This window comes from Pogoniulus pusillus, chromosome 4 (genome assembly GCF_015220805.1).
Source record: "Pogoniulus pusillus isolate bPogPus1 chromosome 4, bPogPus1.pri, whole genome shotgun sequence".
NCBI classification, from domain to species: domain Eukaryota; kingdom Metazoa; phylum Chordata; class Aves; order Piciformes; family Lybiidae; genus Pogoniulus; species Pogoniulus pusillus.
The window spans coordinates 17,130,122-17,150,569 of NC_087267.1; positions in this window are offsets into that span (position 1 = coordinate 17,130,122).

Genomic DNA, 20,448 nt, shown 5'->3' on the forward strand with positions numbered 1-20,448 from the left:
CAGTGTCCAATGACTCTCTCAGTGAAGAACTTTCTCCTCACCTCAAGCCTAAATTTCCCCTGGTGTAGCTTGAGGCTGTGTCCTCTCGTTCTGGTGCTGGCCACCTGAGAGAAGAGAGCAACCTCCTCCTGGCCACAACCACCCCTCAGGTAGCTGTAGACAGCAGTTATCATGGGGTTGGCCAGGCTAAATTTAACTATCTGCCCAACACAAGCAACGTGCGGCTGGCTTGCTTGCTAGCTTTTAGTAGCTGTGTAGACACGGACACTCAGCACCCACCGTGCAAAGAGCCACGTTTCTTTCATAGCTGTGTTGCTTTCTGCTCGGACTTCAACATGCTACTGGAGACCGTTTAACGCAGGCGAAAATCAGCCTTCCAGAGAGCTGCCACAGGAGGGCGCCTATGGCCCAGCGGTCCGGTGCGGAACGCTCCGCTCGTTGGTACCAGCGAGGGGCTTCGTTTGCCTGACTCTGCCCTTCAGCTACATCCTCTGCACGCAGCTCAGGGGGACACTGCTCAACTGTGAGGGGCTTCGTTCGCCTGCCTCGGCCCTTCAGCTACATCCTCAGCACGCAGCTCAGGGGGGAACTGCTGACCTGTGAGCCAATCATAGTGGCTACCGTGGGCAATTTATGAGCTAGATAACAGTGAATCTTTCTCTTTATGTCTTTTCCATCACACCATCTTCTCCTGACCTATAGCATTTCCTGACATTTCCAAGCTTGAAACTCTTGGGAGATAAATCGGATGCTATTCTTAAAGTGCAATAGAGGACTGAAAAATGAGTTTACCTGAGTCACTGGTCCAAGCAATTTCCCTGCCCCAGGTAAACCAAGTGCCAGTGTTTTATTCACCTTATCTCCCCGTCGCATAGGACTAACTGTGGTGAGTACTTTGAAGGAGCCAAACTAAGCAGGAAAGAGTTCCAAAACCCCTGCAGCCCACTTGTCTGTTCAGTTTGTCCACAGGATAAGAAAGCTCAGCCACACCAAAGGCCTTGGCCCAGGATCCACACAGTAAGAGTTAGCTCCATGGAGTGATTTCATAACACAGTTCCTGGTCCCAAGATGTAAATACTAACTAGCTTCTCTGGAAAAGGCTCATTTGTTTATAGATTAGGAGACAAAATGCCGAAAGAAGAGATGTGGAAATGTGAACTTTTGCCTGTTTAGTTCTTTGTTTTGGTTTGGTTTTATTATTTCCTTTATGAAAACTTCAAACTTCTAAGAGAAGAGCTTTTTGATTTCTTTCTCACTAAGTCAGTTTTTCTCCAGACTCAGCAAAACAAGCTCTGTTTATTAATGTGAGCTTGTCCCAAGATCTGGTTTTGCCAAGTCTTGAGCATTAGAAATCCCCTAAAAAATCCTTTCCTTCTCATCCATCCTCCTAGCTTTCCGCTCCCACAACATACACAAGGCACTTCCTTCAGGTTTGCTCTGAGATCAGAGTTTCCTCAGGATGTTCAGACTCAGAGCTTGAGAAACACTACAACACATTAGTCACCTCTGTCACCACAGTTCCGAAATACAGCAGCAAGCCAGACTCCCAGCTGCTGCAATTCGTCAGCATTACCCTGCCCAGCTTTACTGCAGACCTGACCCACAGTGTCTGCAGAAGCAAAGGATTATACCACAGCCACCTATGGGTGACCCGAGAGGTACCAGGACCAAAATCAAGGTGTGGGAAACTCACTGGTTTTGTTTAGGGTCATCTGAATATTGGATTTGGATCACAAACAGAGGAAAAGAAGACACTGTGTGTGTCTGTTACTGAGACGTAGAATGTGAACAAAATAGTATTGTTCTGTAGAAGTTTCTCTTTGCCTCTCTTGCTCTTCATGACCTAGCAATAACATAAGCATGTATACAAAACATTAAGACATTAAGAACATACCAAATAATACTTACTTTCTCATACATGAGAGCTCAGCACTAGATATAATTCATCTAGAAGGAATTTTGCCCTGGATCTCCAGGCTTTGAACGACTACTTCCACAGGACAATTTCTTTGGCAGATATGTGGTGTCATGAAGTAGGGCAGCTCCTACACCTCATGGCACAGGCCAAAGGCTAAGGACTGTCTGTGTTGCTTACTCACATTCCTCTAAGTAACAACATGTTGGTGCTCACAGCACATTCCAGCAGAAAACTCTAATGCCAGGGTAAACCAGCATCAAACTCCACTGTCACCTAAACCAGGATGTGCCAAGAATGAAATCAGGAGAGACACATCAGGGTAAATCCAAGTGAAGAGGGAGTCATCCCTTGGAAACATTCTAATCAGCTCCCTAATCAAAGCCCAGTCACATTTTCTGCTCTTGCTTTCCTCACTGGATGTGCACTATATTCATAAATGATTTTCCAGAGAAGCTTTGTTTCATCTTCTAGTTTCACAGAATGGTCAAATGGATTTTCCTCAGACTTTCTCCCAAAAGCCACTGACTGAGCACAGTGATGGAAAAATTCAGCCTAGAAAGTGGAACCTTTCAGAAACTCAGGAGCAAGGGAAAACACTGAAGTTGGAGCAAAACCTGTTTTGCAGTCTTAACTACAATACTACGTCAGCATCCACATGGAGGCTGTGCTACAGACACAGAACTGATCTGTTTACATGTGTAGGGTTTGAATCTGAGGCAGTGTTCCTTGTTTTGTTGATCAGTAATGCAGCAGAAAAAAAATAGCAGATGCAGGCAGCTGGGATGTGCTGTGGCCTGATTTGACTCACCAGACCTTTTTAGGAGATGCTGGAGCATGTTCCATGCAGTAGGTGCAGTCGGCATGCCTGGACATCACCCACTGCTTCTGTCTGATGTGGTTTCAGAGAGCTTGCATATCCTTTGTGCCACACAGGCCTGTGGGAACTCAAGGCAAGATCGAATCGCTAATGATTAAATGGAAACATGTGCAGTGGCACTCTTCAATAGCCCTCTGATACTCTAAGGACATACGAACCAAGGCCAAATGTGTTTCTCAAAGTTCTTAGCTCCCTGTAGCCACATCATAGCCTTAGCAATTTGAGTGCAAATCACACTGAGCACCTACACTGGTTCACATGAAAGAACTCTTTAGACTAATCATGCAAGAATAAGTGCCCACAGAGTAGCAACTACTGTGTCCTCCCATGTCTTGTGACAATTACTGCTCTCTTCGAGCACCAGCAGAAGCTCAGGAGAAGCCAATTTGCTACTGATACAGTTTGCAGGAAGAAAAGCATCCAACCTAAAGGTGGGCTCTGGCCTCCTTGGAACTGACTGCTCCTGTGTTAGCTTGCAGCTCGGGACCAGAAGATGCCAAGATGCTGTTTAGCTTCTCAGGGTGAAGTGATTTTTTTAATTCTGAGCAGAAGGTGGTTGTTTTTTGTAAGCTTTGATCTACAGTGAAAAAAAAATCTGTTTTCCGTTTTACATTAAAAACTGTTGAACATCAAACAATTCCTTTGAGGACAGAAGAGGAATTGATTCTTGCACAAAGCTTAGCATATGTATGTACTCGGAGGGAAAAAATATATGTGCTCCCTGCTGCAGCTGCTTTCGGCTGCTCTCTGCTTCCCGTTTCCATCAGAGGGTGCCCTTGCTTCAAAAATGCCCGCACTCGGGGTCTGCCATCAAAGACTTGCCTTTAAAGAAGGTCTTCGAGTTAGGTGGTCCAGTCCAGTCGCTAAATGCTAAGCAAGGTAGGAGACAGCATGATTAAACAAGATAGCATTACTTATTTTCCCTGCTGTACAAGTCAGGAGCACTGCAGACATGAAAGATCAAGAGGCAGCAGCTGTTCTCCTTGGAGTCTCTCATTTCACAGACCCTGCACAGAGCCTCACCAGCAGGCTGAAAACACTTTCCACAGTTTCAGTCTTTCTCTCTTTTAAAAGGGAAAAGGCTAAAGGACTGTTTACATTTGCATTTTAAAGTCTATTTATACAAAAGACTCCCACTTTGTACAGAAGACCAGAAAGAAGCTGAATTTGGTATTTGTAAGCCTTTATAAATAGGTGCATTTTAAACAACACAACCAAAGGGCAAGTGAGCAGAGGAAAGGTTTTTCTACAGTGACTCAGTGCAAGCTATTCTTTTCTGGAAAAGGAGATGCTTGATCTCCAAGGCTGTCCCTCTCAACAGCCTATACGGGACAGCCTTCACCCCATAGATCGCTGCTGGAAGGTGCTGGCACTTGCACAAAAGGCACAACACACCCTCTTTCTATTCCTCTCTTTACCTCCATTCTTCCCTTCACCGTTTCTGTAACTCATTAAAACTGCCCTCAACTGTCTCCACCAGTCGGCCTTCCTCTTCTCAACACCACCTGCTGTCATGAAGTCTGCAGCCCAGCTCCAGCCTGACAGTCCTTATGGATGCACTTTCTAAAAAGCTCAAACCTGAACCATTTTAAAAGAAGTCAGTAGCAGTAACAGCAGGTTCCTGGAAGTACAGTTTTGGCTAAGCACTGCCAATGTTGGAGAATCTTACAGCTAAACATGTCTACATCTGCCTCAGAGAAGCTGACCCTTCAGGCACTGCGGAAGACACCCCCTCCCTCCAAGATTCAGCTGTAGACTAAGGAGAAACAAAACTCTCCCACCACTTCACTTGTAGCCTGCTGCACTTACCAAGTGACACTTCTAGCATTTAGCAGCAGCTGTGCCCCCAGCTGGGAGCTTTCACTTTCTATTTTTAAAATCAGTGAAATCAGGAGCATATGTGGCCTATAATTTACCATGCATTTTTAATAATAAAACCCATTTGGACTGTAATCTTACCCTGGAGATGCTTTGCTTCCTAGAAGATCCTTTATCAGGGCTCAATACACCTGATTGTATTGGGTGTCTAACACTCACTGTCATCTGCTGTCACCAGAGTGCAGTCTATCACACAAGAGCCTAAGCCATACAGTGTTTGGTCGCCAGCACCAGGCTCAGAAGCAAGTAAGTGACAATAACTTCTCACTTTGGTGCAATACTGGAAATTGTGCATGACACCCATACACCTTCAACACATCTTCTCATGCCTGTATCAATACAACAGGTAGTAAATACAATGTTTCACAACACCTTTGTGGATGGGAGTGCATAGATGTTTTGAGCAAATCTGTTTTCAGGAAACAACTATTTCCAGCTAGAAGGCAAACCTAAAATGGGAGAACTAGGAATAAGTTTAAGTACTTTCTGGCTGGGACTGGGAAGAAAACCTGGATGGATGGCAAAGGAACAATGTAGCCAGTAGAATTCTTGCTTGACAGAAACAAGAAACCATGTCTCTGGGAATTACAGAGTCAGATCATACTTTTCTGTTTCCCCTCCTTGCCCCTTAAAGGCAAGACCACTTTTCTTTATCACAGCAGAGGTGTAAGCTAAATGCCCTACAGCCTAACCTGAATGTCCATCAGAGCCAGACATACTCCTTACTTAGGTTGCTGTAATCTCTGCATTTAAAGATTTTGGGATGTCTTTTGGTTGAAGTCAGGATTATTATGCCAGACCTGAAAGAAACATGTCAGCTTCACCAATGTGCTTCTCTAGCACCTTTATACGTGCAGGTCAGCAACTAGCTATACAGCAACCCTTCTGGTGTTCCCAGGTGTGTAGGGCTTTTCCTTTTTGACAGAGGATCTTTTAAGGTAGATTTCCTCCCATTCATGAGCTTCAGCTACCCAGAGCTTTCTACATTCTGTCCCATGGATGCTCTGTAGGGTTATGACATTCTGCTTATGAAATACTTCTGACTTTTAAAGAATATCCAATTTTCCTTCATTTTGCCTTATCATGATCAGGTGGAAGGAGGTAGCCCTTCAAGGTCTCCTTCATGGGCTATTCTTTCTCTTTGAAGTGCCAGCACAGAGGAAACATGTGCCTGAAATGCCTCTGAACAACAGCTCTTGCAAATGCTTCTTTGCCTTTCCCTCTGTATTTCCTGTTGGACTAAGCTGTCAGCCCAAGAAGCTTTCCTCTTCCTGGAGACAAAGATATGAATGGAAACCTGGAAAGGTATCCATCACTGCTGTATATAATGATAGCTTTATCACTGAGAAAATTAAGCCCATTTACATAATGACCACTGAAGTCTATATGCAGTTTCTCAGTAGTGTTTACATTACATTGCCACATTATACTGTAATTGTTGTTGCTGCCTGGGATTGAGAGTGGAGAAAGAGGCAGAAAAACCCATGCAGAAGTTACTACTGGTCATATCACTTTTATAGTTTCACACCCTACACTGCAGATAGTGAGAATAAATATACAGCATAATCCTTTTTGGGTCCTTAAAATGTAAGGATCTCTGAAATAGTTGTGTGGACTTAGTGGCTTGAGAATGAATGAGATAGGCAATTAATTCTGTCCTCGGGCCTAGGGCATCCTGGCAGGACAGCTATGGGAAAACTGCTGAGCTGTTGGCCACCTCATAAGTATAAAGAGAAGTCAGCATCTATGACAAAACAGTTTAAATTCATGTGAAATAAAACGATGTCAAAACAGAAAAACCTGCATCTAGCTGTCAAACATCAAGAATGGAACAAACCCAGTAAGAACAATGTGGACAAAGCTACTGAGCTGAACACGCCTAGACGTTGGAGCCAGAATTGTTTTCCTAGTGCAATCTTCCTTGCTGTGAAGCTTCTGTGACTGCAATTGCTGAGTAGTTTCAGCTGAAATTTAATAGGTTAGCAGATACTTCTGTTGTCTGTATGCTGGCTCCTTTATTTACTCTAGACCTCTAGGTTACCCTGGGGACAAAAGAAAACCTCACTCCCTATGATGCAAGTAGGGAGACACAGAAGTCAAAGCCAAAAGAGCTCAAATAAGAATTCATTCTAACACAGTTCAGAAGGCAGTGACCTCTGAGCTGCTTTTCATGTTGTTTGGGGGATGTGGCTCAAAAGCTAATTCTTTTTCCTGAACCAGACACATGGTTCAGAAACAGAGTTTCCATCCACGTCGAATGCCTTCCATATCAAGACAGCAAACTGACTGGCTTTCAGACCACAAAGGCAGCACCCCGCCCAGAGCTGGACACGCATGGGGATCGCCTGATTTCTATTAGCTAGGACAGGAAAGGGTAGGATTAGCAGCAAGAGCCTGGGACAGTTTGCATACAGATACAACCAACCTTGACAATACATGAGAAGCTTTCTTCTGGTGTTTGAAGCCTCAAGCTTTCCTACACAGAGGTTACCAGATGGTTTAATGTCTCAGAAACACACAAACCTGCTAGGAGCTATAAAGAAAGCTACTTAGTTATTGCCACTTTCCGATCTGAGGTTGAAGTTCTACTCATGTTCCCGGCATTGAACCAGTCTCGAAGCAGCCATCTTCTGTGTCACATTTATAATGAAGTTCCCCCAAAACCCAGGAGAGTCCACCTACCTCATAAAACATGACTTTGAAGTGACTAAATCCTCTGGTAAAACAGTGAGACTAACTGAGGTTGAATACTGGGACAGAGGCTTCCAAATCTCAGATCCGCTGGTACAGAAGGAAGAAAGGGAAACTGTGCAGCCCTTGCTTATCTTTTTCTAATGGCAGCCACGGCTGCTCTGCTGCTGCTGTGGAGGGGCAGAGGTACTGAAGAGACTCTGAGCAACGGCGTGAACATGGATGTCAGTAGCAGTCTGGCAGCACACGTCAGAAGAGCTCATGCTGCTTCTGTCAAGCTGGCACATCCACAGGGCATGAAGCCTTCCTATGATACTGCGCTGTGTAAAGCACAGCTCAGCAGCCCTACATCTCCTGCTCATCCCATGGCACATTGAAAATAAACCCACTGTACCAGAAACAAGGCAGAAATGCCAAGCCATTATTTTTCTGTCATAATGCCCATTTCCAGGCTGGCTAAGTTTCCGTGCCAGGGAAAATGTGGGTAGCATTCACTGCGAAGCACTGGCAGTGGGAGGTTTTCTAGGAGCCTGTACACCACCAGGCATGCCCCACCAGAAGATCAAAGAGCAAAGCAGTACCTGCTCCAGGCTCATACTCTGGCCAGGTCAGTTCTTTAAGGTGCCTGCAAGCCCTTGGGAACATCTGAAGTGTTGATTTGAACACCACGCCCATTGCAGCTAACAAGATGCATCCAGGTAGGTATGTACCATCCTCACATGAAGACTATGTGCCTGCAATCTCTTCTGAGCCTCTGTCCCTGGAGGAAATTTTTTTCTAGGCTTCATGTCCAACAGGAGCCCTGAACAACATGACACGACCTTGCCAAGGAGTACCTACAATGATACCCACTAGTTGTAACTGTGAAACTGGAAAGCAATATCCCTCTTTCTCCACATCACTTCCATTCCTAGCTCTGACCATGGTATCATCTTCTCAGAAGCCAGTGAAGGGAGCTCTGCAAAACAGATCCTGAGGAAGAAATGAGATGCTCTGCCCTAGTCTGTTTAGATAGATTAGAGAACAAGTAATATTAGAATATTTTGTTTCCCACCTCCTTTTGTCAAGTAAATGAGTTCTAAACAGCTCCTGAGAGGAGATAGAAGATCTCAAGTTAAGCAGTTTCCAGAAAGTAAGCAAGCAAGCCCCCTACCCACTCCCCTGCCCAAGTCTGCCAGTTAATGTGAATTTTCAGGAATTATCCTTTCAAGAGATAAAGGGGAGAGAAAGAACAGAGAATATGATTGTGCCTTGCAGCTAGTTTGAGAGGGGAGTCGAGCTGGGTTTGGAATAATGCCAATTTCTGGCTCAAATTTCACCTGTAAAAGCCCTGTAGACATTAAAAAAGCATTCATTATCCACCCAGACACAAAACCCTCATTATGCTCTATTTTTCCAGTCCTGCTAACTATGCATGAATGGTTCCTACTGAAGGACAGCATTATCTACTGCCCCCAGATTGCTTGCTGCCAGTCACAGAGCTTGGGGAGGGGGGATGTTTTCAATGGGATGGAAGGTTGTTTCACTGGATGTCTTCTAAAGGACCAGGGACCTACATGTGTGGATTTCTGGTTCACCTTTAAAAGGCTCAGCTCATAGAATCAACCAGGCTGGAAGAGACCTTCAAGCTCATCTAGTCCAACCTAGCACCCAGCCCTGGCCAATCAACTAGACCATAGCACTAAGTGCCCCATCCAGTCTTTTCCTGAACACCTCCAGGGGTGGCGACTCCACCACTCCCTGGGTGCTTCCAATGCCAATCACTGTCTCTGTCAAGAACTTCCTCCAAACATCCAGCCTAGACCTCCCCTGGCACAACTTGAGACTGTATCCTGTCGTTCTGTTGCTGGTTGCCTGGGAGAAGAGACCAACCCCTATCTGGTTACAGCCTTCCTTCAGGTAATTGTAGACAGCAATGAGGTCTCCCCTCAGCCACCTCTTCTCCAGGCTAAACGAGATCTGCTCATCTTTCCCACATCTTGGAACATTCACACATAACAGTCAAGTGATTTGCTGCTCACAGCCATATGAGTTTGGCTAAAATCTGGTAGCCCCATATTGAGGATTTTCCCACCATTTCTGTCTATAACAAACCTTGTGCTGACTATGAAAGGATACTAAACTTCTTCCATAATGTATTTAGGCACTTTTGTACAAATTTGCTTTCTGTATGGTAGAGAAAGGCTTGAGTTTAATGATGAATGGAAACACACCCATTAAAAGCCTTAGCTGAATCCTATAATTAGGTTTATTTCAGTTCTTCATATACTTTGTCTAGGACCTTGGCTTCAAGAGGAAATGTGTTATAGCTACTCTTATCCATGACATCAGAGCTGCTAGCACAGCAATTACCTCTAAGCCCTACACTTTCCTAAGCAAAGACAACTGTTTTATTTGGTGGTTAGATGCTAAGATAAACTTTGCAAGTGAATTAGTGGGCTGCATCCCACAGGTGCTATGCTGGGTGTGCTCCCTGCCGGTTACTTGCAGGCTGAAACAGGGATCCTGGTGATCTGAAGACAGTGAGTCCATTGGATTACCCAAAGAAGCATGCACCTAGGGCTTTATCTCAGCTAGCACCTGGCTTGGTTTAGATCAAACGATTAGTACAAAATTTCCACCCAAGTTACACTACTGCAGAATGCTACCAGCTGTTCTGTGGCTGCTATGAAAACCCTTACAGCAGAGCCAGGCCACCAGGTGAGCAATGGGTGTGCAGTATGTGAGGAGGCATTTGTCAAGGAGCTAATGTGTTCTTGTCTCCCCTTGCTCACGCATGTATGTGACAGCCACTACCTATTCTGAAACCAGAACTGCATGCTTTTGGGAGCCATTGCTCTCAGGCAAATTACAGCTCAGGACCCCAAAATAAATTGGATCCTATTTTTTCTCTAAGGAAGGTTACTTTAGCTTGCATGCACTCTTCTCTGCAGCCTTCATTTCAAAGTTGCAGGCTCTGGCACTGAGCAATGCATAACAAGACATCTAAACACAACTCAGGTTCCTGCAAAGTGAAAGCATGACAGAAACAGAGGGGCAGGGCAGGCTTTTCTTGCTATAGCTAAAGGCATCCTACACAAAAGGTGTTTTTCTCTATGCAGATTCCTTGGAAGAGACTGGGATAGTAGAGCTAGAGGGATGCAGTCTTGGAAAATGGATCACTCTTGTTTGGAAGCACAGATCCCAGACTGGATGGTCGGCAGGCCAGTTGACTCCATCCAGTATAAGAGGTTGCCAGAACCAGAGAGCTATGATATGATGCTAAGTGAAGTGGCAGCCCTGCAATAAGGGGCTGCGAGACAGGAGCCATAAGTCAGCTGAGTGCATCTTCAAGCAGAGACTGTGAGACTTGGCAGGTCTGAAACTGTCACTGTGAAATGGTTTCAAAACTGGCCTGAGTTGACAGCAGGGTGTATAGAGTCTTGTACTCTTCACGCTTACAAAGACTACAGAGAAACCATCAAGCCTTAGGCTTTTTTCAGCTCTGCAGTCACTCGAAAATTAGAGCAAAGCTGCATTTTGAGGCAAAACCAAAAAACTAAAGAAGATCTGATTGTCTTCCTGCAGCCTTTAGACCATGCCTCTCCAACTAGGTGGCTGAATTCCTGCTAAAGAAATAGCATGGCACATCTTTGCATGTACATGCATCATAGGTGAGGATTAAAACAAATGCTCCAAGGGGCACGGAGGGAAGTGGCAAGAAAAATCTTGAATAATTAGAAGTATTTTTAGCTGGATATCTTGCAGATACTTCCCAAAGTTCCTTCCCTCCACAGCTGTTGCCTTCTCTACACTTGTCTCTTACCTGTTTTCTTCTTGATCTCTAGAAGTCTTTTTCTCAGAAGTTGCCATGCTATATGCTTACAATGCTACAACAGAATTAATATTCTTAGTTCCAGTGTTATGTAGATACAGGTAATTTTGCCCTAAGTGACCAGACAGAAAAAGGATATGGTGTAAGAGAAAAGAGTTGGTATGTGTTTGATCAGAAGTAGTCAACAGGCCAATTGTTGCCAGGTTAACAGAAGATAAGACCTGGGAACTACAGGGTCTTCGAGCTCTCAAGTGATAAACAGGGCCTGCAAGTACCATCTCTGTAATCAGAGGCTGGAACGTGGTGTTGGCTAAACAGTATGTGGAGCCAGCACTGACCTTGAAAGGCTCCACAGAGGACAACCAGCTGCAGAGGGAGCTGAAGAATAATGAAGGCTCCCTTTGCCAGGGGGTCACATAACCACCGAAGCCAACAATGTGCATGGGCAGCAGGGAAAGTCATTACATAAACTGTGAAATAAGAGAGGAGCTTGGTTCTGCTTGGCTCAGCCTCCTGGGGCATCCTGGCCATAGGTCACAGAATTCTGACCCCATCTATACCAAGAGCCTAGGGAGCTGGGTTGGAGTGGCACCAGTCTTACCACCACGATGGTGCAGTTCCTGGTGGGGATGCCTACCTTAAGAAGATAGGTGCCTGCCAGCCCTGTGATCTATGCATCTGAGGAGTTTTGCTGGTCAGTTGGATAGGGTGACTGTAACCTGCTCTTTGATCAATAGAGTTACTTGGTATTCCTTGTCATACACCTTTCTCTCTATGATTTTAGTATTTGAGCTCCAGTGTAGCTTTCTCTTTATGCTTTTAGTATTCGAGCTATAACAAAGTGTTGAAACTGTACCCAGAGGGGGGTACCCATCTGTGAGAGCATTCTCTGGCCCCCAAAGAACTCACTGGAACATGTGGTCACAAATAAAACCCTAGGAAAGACGTTCATGTGGTTAAGACATTGGCTTGTTCATTCTGCGAACTTCTGTTCCTTTTCTGGCTCTCCTACAGTCTCCTCAGGCCCCTCAAGGGTTAATTTCTGTTCCTCACCTCTCTCCCTTTAATATGGGGGTAATGCTAACCTATCTAACAGCTTGGTGCAATGAGGATAAATTAATTACTGTGTGACAGTATTTCAAACACATTGGTGCCTCCTGCCATAACGAAGGCTTTCATGTAAACAAATAGCCCTGGGAAAACAAGAGGCTGCATTTAAAGGTTGTTTCTGAGGTAAATTCCTATAGCAACACTCCCATCATGGGCACACGCCCACACCAAAGGGGAAAATAGGACAAATGGATGTTGTCATGCTTTAAAGAACTTGAAAATCAGCCAAATCTGTAAAATGCTAAGGAGACTTAATGCAATACTTACACATCCTGGGGCTAATTCTCAGGAATGCTGAGTACCCCTTGCTCCCCACTGCCTCTGAGTTTTGGGCACTCAGCAAATTCACATGTAAAATAACCACGTAGGGAACAAAACCCATCTGAACGTAGCCTTATTCCACAGCCTGCACATTTCCAGAAATGCAAACACCCTTATCACAAGAAGCTCAACTGCTGCTGCACCTATCAGCTCTATCTATCTGTCCACCTGTCTATCTGTGTGATAGATGCCATACTTGGAGATCTGTAGCTTAAAGTACCAAAACTTGCAGGGATTATTTATTTTCTCCTGATTACTCCCCCAACACATGAAAATGTCCTTATGTGGCTCCAAGAATGCCACCAGGAAGGAAAAGAGGGTGAGAATTTTGCCACAGCTTTCTCCAATCTCCAGCCTCCTCTTCTCCCTTATATGCATCTTTCAGTCCCAAGAGCTTCAGCAGCATGTGAGTGCACTCCAGAAACCACCGGCGGATGTGAATGCTTCCCATGTAAACTAGTTCTCCTCCACAAGGTGCTGGGTGAGCATTATTTTCTACCTGGGTAAAAACAGTACAACAGCTGCCCTTGTGGGGCAGGTATTTGTTGCTTTCCCAGCAAAAACTGCTTTATTTCTACTGACAGTGAAGCTTAATGCCTCTCTTGGCCCAGACTGTCTTTAAAACTCAATTGAAGCGCCTGTCTTTCAGAGATACAACTGAATGACCTCTTCCCTTCGAGGAAACTAACCCCCAGACCTGTGCCCTGCAGCTAAACGCTTCCTCTCCGGGCGTGTGTGAGCTATTTCTTACGGGTGCAGAAGAGGCACCAAGAGGTGATGGTGTGAACTGCCAGCCCAGGAAGCAGGGTGCAGCTGGACGTGGTCACAAAGAGGCCAGAAGGGCCGTGTGGCGCCACAGCAGGGTGCAACGTGTCACCACTGCCCTCACTGTCCAAGCGCCCAGCTGAGCCCAGACAGACCACAACCTGGCAGACAAACCCCAGCGAGTCCCAGCCCGCAGGGCACACCGAGCTGGTGCTCAGCAGGCGAGACTCATGCCTCACCCACAGCCCACGGAGCGCTTGCCGGCGGCAGCGTGTGCCGGGGGGCGCCCAACACTGCGGCCCCTGTTTGCCAAGCGGGCACTCTGCTGCCGCGATGCCGCCCCTCGCTGCTGACCGGCTTTGCCTCAGACCCACCTCAGAGCTCTCTGTTTGTTTTGGCGGGGCCTGCGACCCTGGGCAACCCAGGCTGGCGTTTGAGCCTTGCCCGGCGCGCTGCAGCAGGGAGAACACATGTTTTCTTGTTTCCCAGATATTGCTTAAAATAACTCCATCTCTAGAAAGTTGAAGTTGGACACCGCTTCTCCCACCCCTTTCCTCTCACTCTCCCCTCCTTGCACAGCTGTGGCTCCCATGAGGACCCAAAGACAGATGTGCCATGAGGATCTGGTTATCATTCCTCCTTCCCACCCCCCACCATAGAAGAAATACACACATACACACACACACATATATATATATATATATACAGACATACACACATTGCTTTCTCTGGGCTGCTGGACAACAGCAAGCGTCTGTGAGGAGAAGGGGGGAAGGAAAGCATTGGCTGAAAAACATCCTTCGCTCCCTCTCCCTCCTCAGCCATCCTGTGCTCTCTTCAAACACCTTTTCAAACATACCAGTTTTGGTCTGGTTTCCTGGATGGCACATCCTCATGTCTACTTGGGCTCCATCCATTACCTCATGAGACAGGGTAGGACCAAGGTGACAAGATTGATGAAACATATTTGAGCAAGGGGAATGGAGGTGGAAACCCTCCCAAGACAGTAGTGGAAATAGGGCAGGGGGACACTTTTACATATTAAAGTCACTGAGCAAACCTGTTTCAGGAGGGAAAACATATAATGTATACTCCAGAGAGATACTTTGTTATTGCCTCTCGTCTGTCTTACCAAAATGATGAGCTAATTAATAAACAAAAATTACTTTTAAAAAGAGTTAAATTCAGTACCTCAATCCATCCATGCCTGTGTTTTGGGGTTTTTCTGTACGCTTGCCATACCTTGAATTGAGAAGTAACCACATTACTTCCACTTCTGGAGGGTCCTGTATTTTATTCTGCATTGGAACAAGATCTGTTCAGTTATTCTTAGCCTTCCTGACACCTTTTCACTTTTGTTAGATTAATGCATGGATGAGAAGGAAAGCGACTCTGATTTCTGGATCCTGTTCCACTGAAAGGTCAAGTCTAATAGAGCACTGCCTTATGTTGAGGCCAAGAGGAAAAGGAATTAATTTGAAAACTCACTTTCCAGGTGTGTTAACCCCTTCAAGCGCCATTAGGCTGCAACTGTGTCACAGCAGCAGCTCACTTATGGAGGAGCCCAGACAAATGAGTTTCTTACTCAACTTTCAACTCTGATTATCTGTAGCTCAGATCAGCTTGTATCAAGCTGCTGCCTGCCAGCAGTAGAGACACTCCTCTCTGATGGGTTGCACAGGCAAAAGGGAAGACTTTTGCTTCTTGGGCAAAGCTAGAAGGGCAAGGAGATACTTTGAAGACAGAGTTGATTTTTGCTACTTGTATTCCATCATGATTCCAATCTAAACCTTTCTGTGATGTGCAGAAAAGGACCTGAGCTACCTAGAGGTGCTGGCTTTGGAAATCCCACCCACATGGCTGTCAAACAAAAAGAAGAAAGAGAGGAAGGCTAGATGGCTGCTGGTAAGGCGCTCAGGGAAATGGAAACAAAGTTTACTGTTTGCTAGCTGATGGACAGAAACACATCTATTTACCTTGAGCAGGGGCAAGAGATTCAGGGAGTGGAAGAGAATTCTCTTTTGTTAAACAGAAATAGAGATCATGGTATTTGGCCACATCGCCAAACCTGAAGCTCGTTTGAAGACTTTCAGCAAACAAAACTCTGGGCTCAGCCTCAAGTGAAAGAGCAAACAATTTACTTTTTGCTCTGTCTCAGTTCAGAGTGACTTAAGAAACTCACTCTCCTGAAAGGGGTAGAACACAATGAACATAACAGAATCACCACTACCAGAGCCTGGGTGGTTCTATGCACCTTGGTATTGAATTGTAGAATCAGTCAGGGTTGGAAGTGGCCACAAATATCATCTAGTTCCAACACCCCTGCCACGGGCAGGGACACCCTACCCCAGATCAGGCTGGCCAGAGCCTTTTCCATCCTGGCCTTAAACACCTCCAGGGATGAGACCTCAACCACCTCTCTGGGCAACCCATTCCAGGGTCTCACCACATGGTGAAAAACTTCCTCCTCAGGTCCAGTCTGAACCTCCCCATCTCCAGCTTTGCTTTTGATCTGACTTGTGCATGGGGAGAGCCCTGGATACTCTGGTGAACACGGATACACACATGACTCTGGCTTGCAGTACCCAAATTAACTTCTTAAAATGCAAAATGACTGCAAAAGGAAATGAAAATGAAACAAGAGCCACATCCCACCCATGCATATCCTAGCCTTTCAGGATGTCTACTACAAGGAATCTTTTTCATTAACCTCAAACCAGTCAATTTTCAAATAAACTTTTTTTTTTTTTTTTTTTTTTGAAGAGGAGCTACTTTAGTGGCAGATTTTTCTCCTACATATTCACAGTTTCATTTCTGTCCCTAGTGAGACTACACATGTGCTGCAGGCCAATTTATTAATGCACATTTCTGTGCACGTGGATATACAACAGTTCCAGAAACATGCCATGAAAGCAGTGTGTGATCTCTTCTGAGCTTCCCTGGACAGTGGTGATCTCAAATAAAGCCTAGAGCTGGCGCACCAGAAAAGCTGTGCCTTTATTCCTGAAAAGGGTGAGAGAGGAACCACACAGCCCAGGGCATATGATGGGAGACCAAGGTGGTGCAGAGGTACCGCTGGAGAGCAAGGAGATGAATACCCCAGGCAGTGGGACGCAGCAGTTAGTGCTGCCCTTTCCAGGCACTCTTGACACCCCACGAGGCTGGCAAGCACCCTCCCTCCAGGAGGGAAACTCCCTCAGTGTTGGCTGTGAGCAGAAATTCAAGCCTTTGCCCTGTGTCCTTCGAGAAAACAAGAATCTCTCAGTGTGGGTTTATGAGAAGATTTCACATTTCATTCCAGCTGGAGGGGAAAAGAGAGAGAAAAAACACCCTTCTCTTAGCCAGGCTGGAGGGTGTCTGTGCACACAGGCTGGGACTGTAGCATCTTTCACACTGGTTCCAGCATGCCCCGCTGCCCACCCTTGCTGAGACAGGCTCAGGCCCAGCTGAAAGCAGCACATCCTGCAGCACGAAGGTCTCAGACACAGGCAAAGTGTGATACTTATCTAGGGTAGGCTTGGTGCCACTCCACTGGCACCACTGGCTGAAGTTCCCCTTGAGCTTGCCAAGAGGGGCTGCTGCCTGTAGAGCACCTCCAGTGTGCAGCTCAGCTGTGACAATTTGCACATTTCTAAAGTCTGGCTGGGGCTTTTCTCACCCCTTGTTAGTTCCATGAAGACCAAGGTGTTCCTCGCAGAACCAGATATCCTAGAAAGAGTTCTAAAGCACAAAGCTTTCTAGGATCTGAACTGTTTCTGGGGTAAATGGCTGGTATCAGGCCATTACAGGCTGAGGATGGCAAGTCTGGATCCAGAGGAAGCTTCCTGGGAAGGATTCTGGGACTGCAATCTGTTCCTCAAAGGAAATAAGGGTGAGATATGCACCTCATACTTTGCCACACCTAGATGTGGAGATCCAAGCGAGACCTCTCTGCTTAAATCAACCCGGGACTCCTCAGGTGCAGGGACAGGACAACAGTCAGCAGTCCAGCTTCCTTTGCAGCCCTCTCTAGCCTTGAAGGGCAGGAGCTACTTTGGGCATGAATAGGAAGCAAGATAGGAAAGCAAATGAGCACTAAACGTGCATAAGTGGGAAGAAGCAGGAGGGTCCAACAAGGTCCTGAAGTCCTGATTCTCCCTCATGGTTCTTAACGTGCCATGGTGAGCATCTACCCGGAAAATGACAGCTGGTGTCACCCCTATTCCTTCTCCCACTAGTCCCATCCCTACAACCCTCTTGGGCCAGGAAGCATGTCTTACAGCAGTCTAATCTGCACTTATGGGTGGGTAAATGGTTCCATGCACACCAGCCGTTGGCTGCAGCAGGATTGTGTTTGAACTGTTTTTGATGCTGTTTTCTCTACCTTCTGCTGCTAATCTTACATTCTGCTATGCCCTGCAGCAAGGGTGGGGAAAAGGGCAGGACAATAACATTGAGAGCAACAATGATCCTGATAAGAAGAACTGATGCTGAATGCAATTCCCATTTCTCATTACTATGCTACTGTAGCTATGGTTTGGCTCTCCTCCTAGCCTTGGCAAACAGGATCCACTTCATCTCCTGCTTCTCCTGTTGGCCAGGCTCCCATCCTGCTCTTGGCTCCTGCAGCCAAACTCCTGGCTGGTTGCAGTAATCCCACATAATATTTCACGCAAATTTATATGAAGCCTGTTACAAAGCTCAGCAAGGAGACACTGTTTCTTTTTCTTGATACAATTAATCATCTGTAGCTCTGCTCCAAGGACTAGCCTGCCTCCCGTGTAACTGCTCCTTTCTGTCAAGCAGGCTGAGAAAGTGCAGCACTCGGGGAGGGCATGGAGAAACCTGGCTTTGCCTTGCTCTCCCACACACCGGGTGGAACCACGCTGACTCCTGCGAACCTCCGTGACTCTCTCACCTGTCTGCCCAATGCTTTGCTCTGGGTGGCGCTGAATCACGTGTTCCTGGGCAGCTCCTCATCCCACAGCCCACCCTGCCCTCCCTGCAGCGTTCTTGGCCACCTGCATTGCCTTCCTGTCTGCGCCATGTCTTGGTGAACATGGTAGAGCTGCTCCTGTTTCTCAGCTCGCCACTGAGGATGTTGCACAGGATTGCTCCTGCCTCCGTTGGTTCCCACTGCTTTGTACCTGATTTAATCTTTCAGTACAATTCCTTCTTCTCCACTCTTCTGTCCCTCATCTTCATTTGAAGTATTTCTAGTGTTGTGGTTCTTTTACTTTAAACCAGCAAGCTACCCCTCAGTGTCATGTTTCTGTGGCTAAGCAGGAGACCCCAGTCCCTGGGCTTGCCAGTCTAGGACCTCACACTGGCACACTGGCAGAGAAGCAGAAGGGGGCTCTGTTCTACTTGCACCTGGGGGTGCCTGCCTTCTGCACTCAGTATTTCCTTGTTTGAGTCCATCTGAAACATCAGCCCCTTTCTCCCCTTCCTCCTAGTCACAAAGACAACAGAAAGAAGAAAAATAAGAAACATTTGCTTGATAGAGCCCTATCACCTCCTTTCACCAGTGGGCAGAGAAAGAGCCTGCAAGCTGCAGTCTGCTTCAGCACCTTTCTGCTGATATTCTGACAACACTCACAGTGGTCCAGTTCAATGAGAGATAACAAGGAGAACTTTTTGACTTTGTGCTTAATAACTTTTGAAGAACAATGCCAAAAAAAGGGCATCATTTATTTTTTAAGCTAAGTCCCCAGAAGGTCCCATCACTCCTCCTGAGCAAACAGAGGCCAGAAGAAGGAAACTAAATAAGAAATTATCCTTTTTCTCTCCAGTTTCATCATGGGAGTGTGCTATATTTTCTGCAGCATAGCCACTAAATGCTGTCAAGTGAATTCCCCTTGCCCAAGAGCTGCTGTTCCTCCATTCAAAGCATATTTCCTAGTTCCCAAGGAATTTGGGGAACAGTTTTTAACTTTATGACACTCCAGAAATCTTTTCCAGTTGTCACAGGCTTTCCTGCCAAATGAAAATTTCCTCTCAGAAGATAGTTATAGCTCACTGATTCTCCAGGTTGGCATATTTCAGTGTCCTGTTTGCAATCTACCATTCAAACTACAACCAAAACCTTGGCAAGTCAGGTTGCAGCTGTGCATCTACAGTAAGGGAACGGCTGAAGGTCAAACCTTTACAACAGTCTTCTGGCACTGTCTTTGTGATAAAGACTTTTCCTTCTGTGTGGCATGTCCTTCTGAGTGAACATTCTGAACATCCTTCTGAACATAACTTGTGAACATCCTTTTGAACGAATGTTCTGCTCCTCCTTCTGAATACATGTTCTGGATGCCCTTCTGAACACAAATGAATGTCCTTCTGAGTGAATGTTCTGGATGTCCTTCTGAATCAATGTCCTGGATGCCCATAGAATCAACCAGACTGGAAGAGACCTCCAAGATCATCCAGTCCAACCTAGCACCCAGCCCTAGCCAGTCAACTAGACCATGGCACTAAGTGCCTCAGACAGGCTTTTCTTCAACACCTCCAGGGATGGCGACTCCACCACCTCCCTGGGCAGCCCATTCCAATAGCAAATCACTCTCTCTGTCAAGAACTTCCACCTAATATCCAGCCTAGACCTCCCCCAGCACAACTTGAGACTGTGTCCCCTTGTTCTATTGCCGGTTGCCTGGGAGAAGAGACCAATGCCCACCTGGCTAGAGCCTCCCTTCAGATAGTTGTAGACTACAATGAGATCACTCCTGAGCTTCCTCTCTGGAGGTCTCTTCCAACCTGGTTGATTCTATGATTCCATAAGTGCCCAGTGCCAGAAAGAAGAGCCTGGGACTAAGAGACCATTTTGTCCAGTCTCATTTTCTTGCTGTCATAGCTACCAAATCCTTGGGGTGGGGGCGATGTGGTTCGTTTTTATTTGCTTAGTTTTTGAGTGTTTGTTTGGTCTATATTTAAGGCAGCAGCAGCAGCACACTTTTTTTGTCAGTTCCCCCCCCCCCTCCTTTGTTTTTGGGTGTTGTTATTAAGCACTTATTTCACTCACACCAGTTTCAAGTTCTACAGATTAAATGAAAGAAGTTCTAACTTCAGCTTCTAGTATGTCTTTGTAGAAGGCTTTTTGCCACC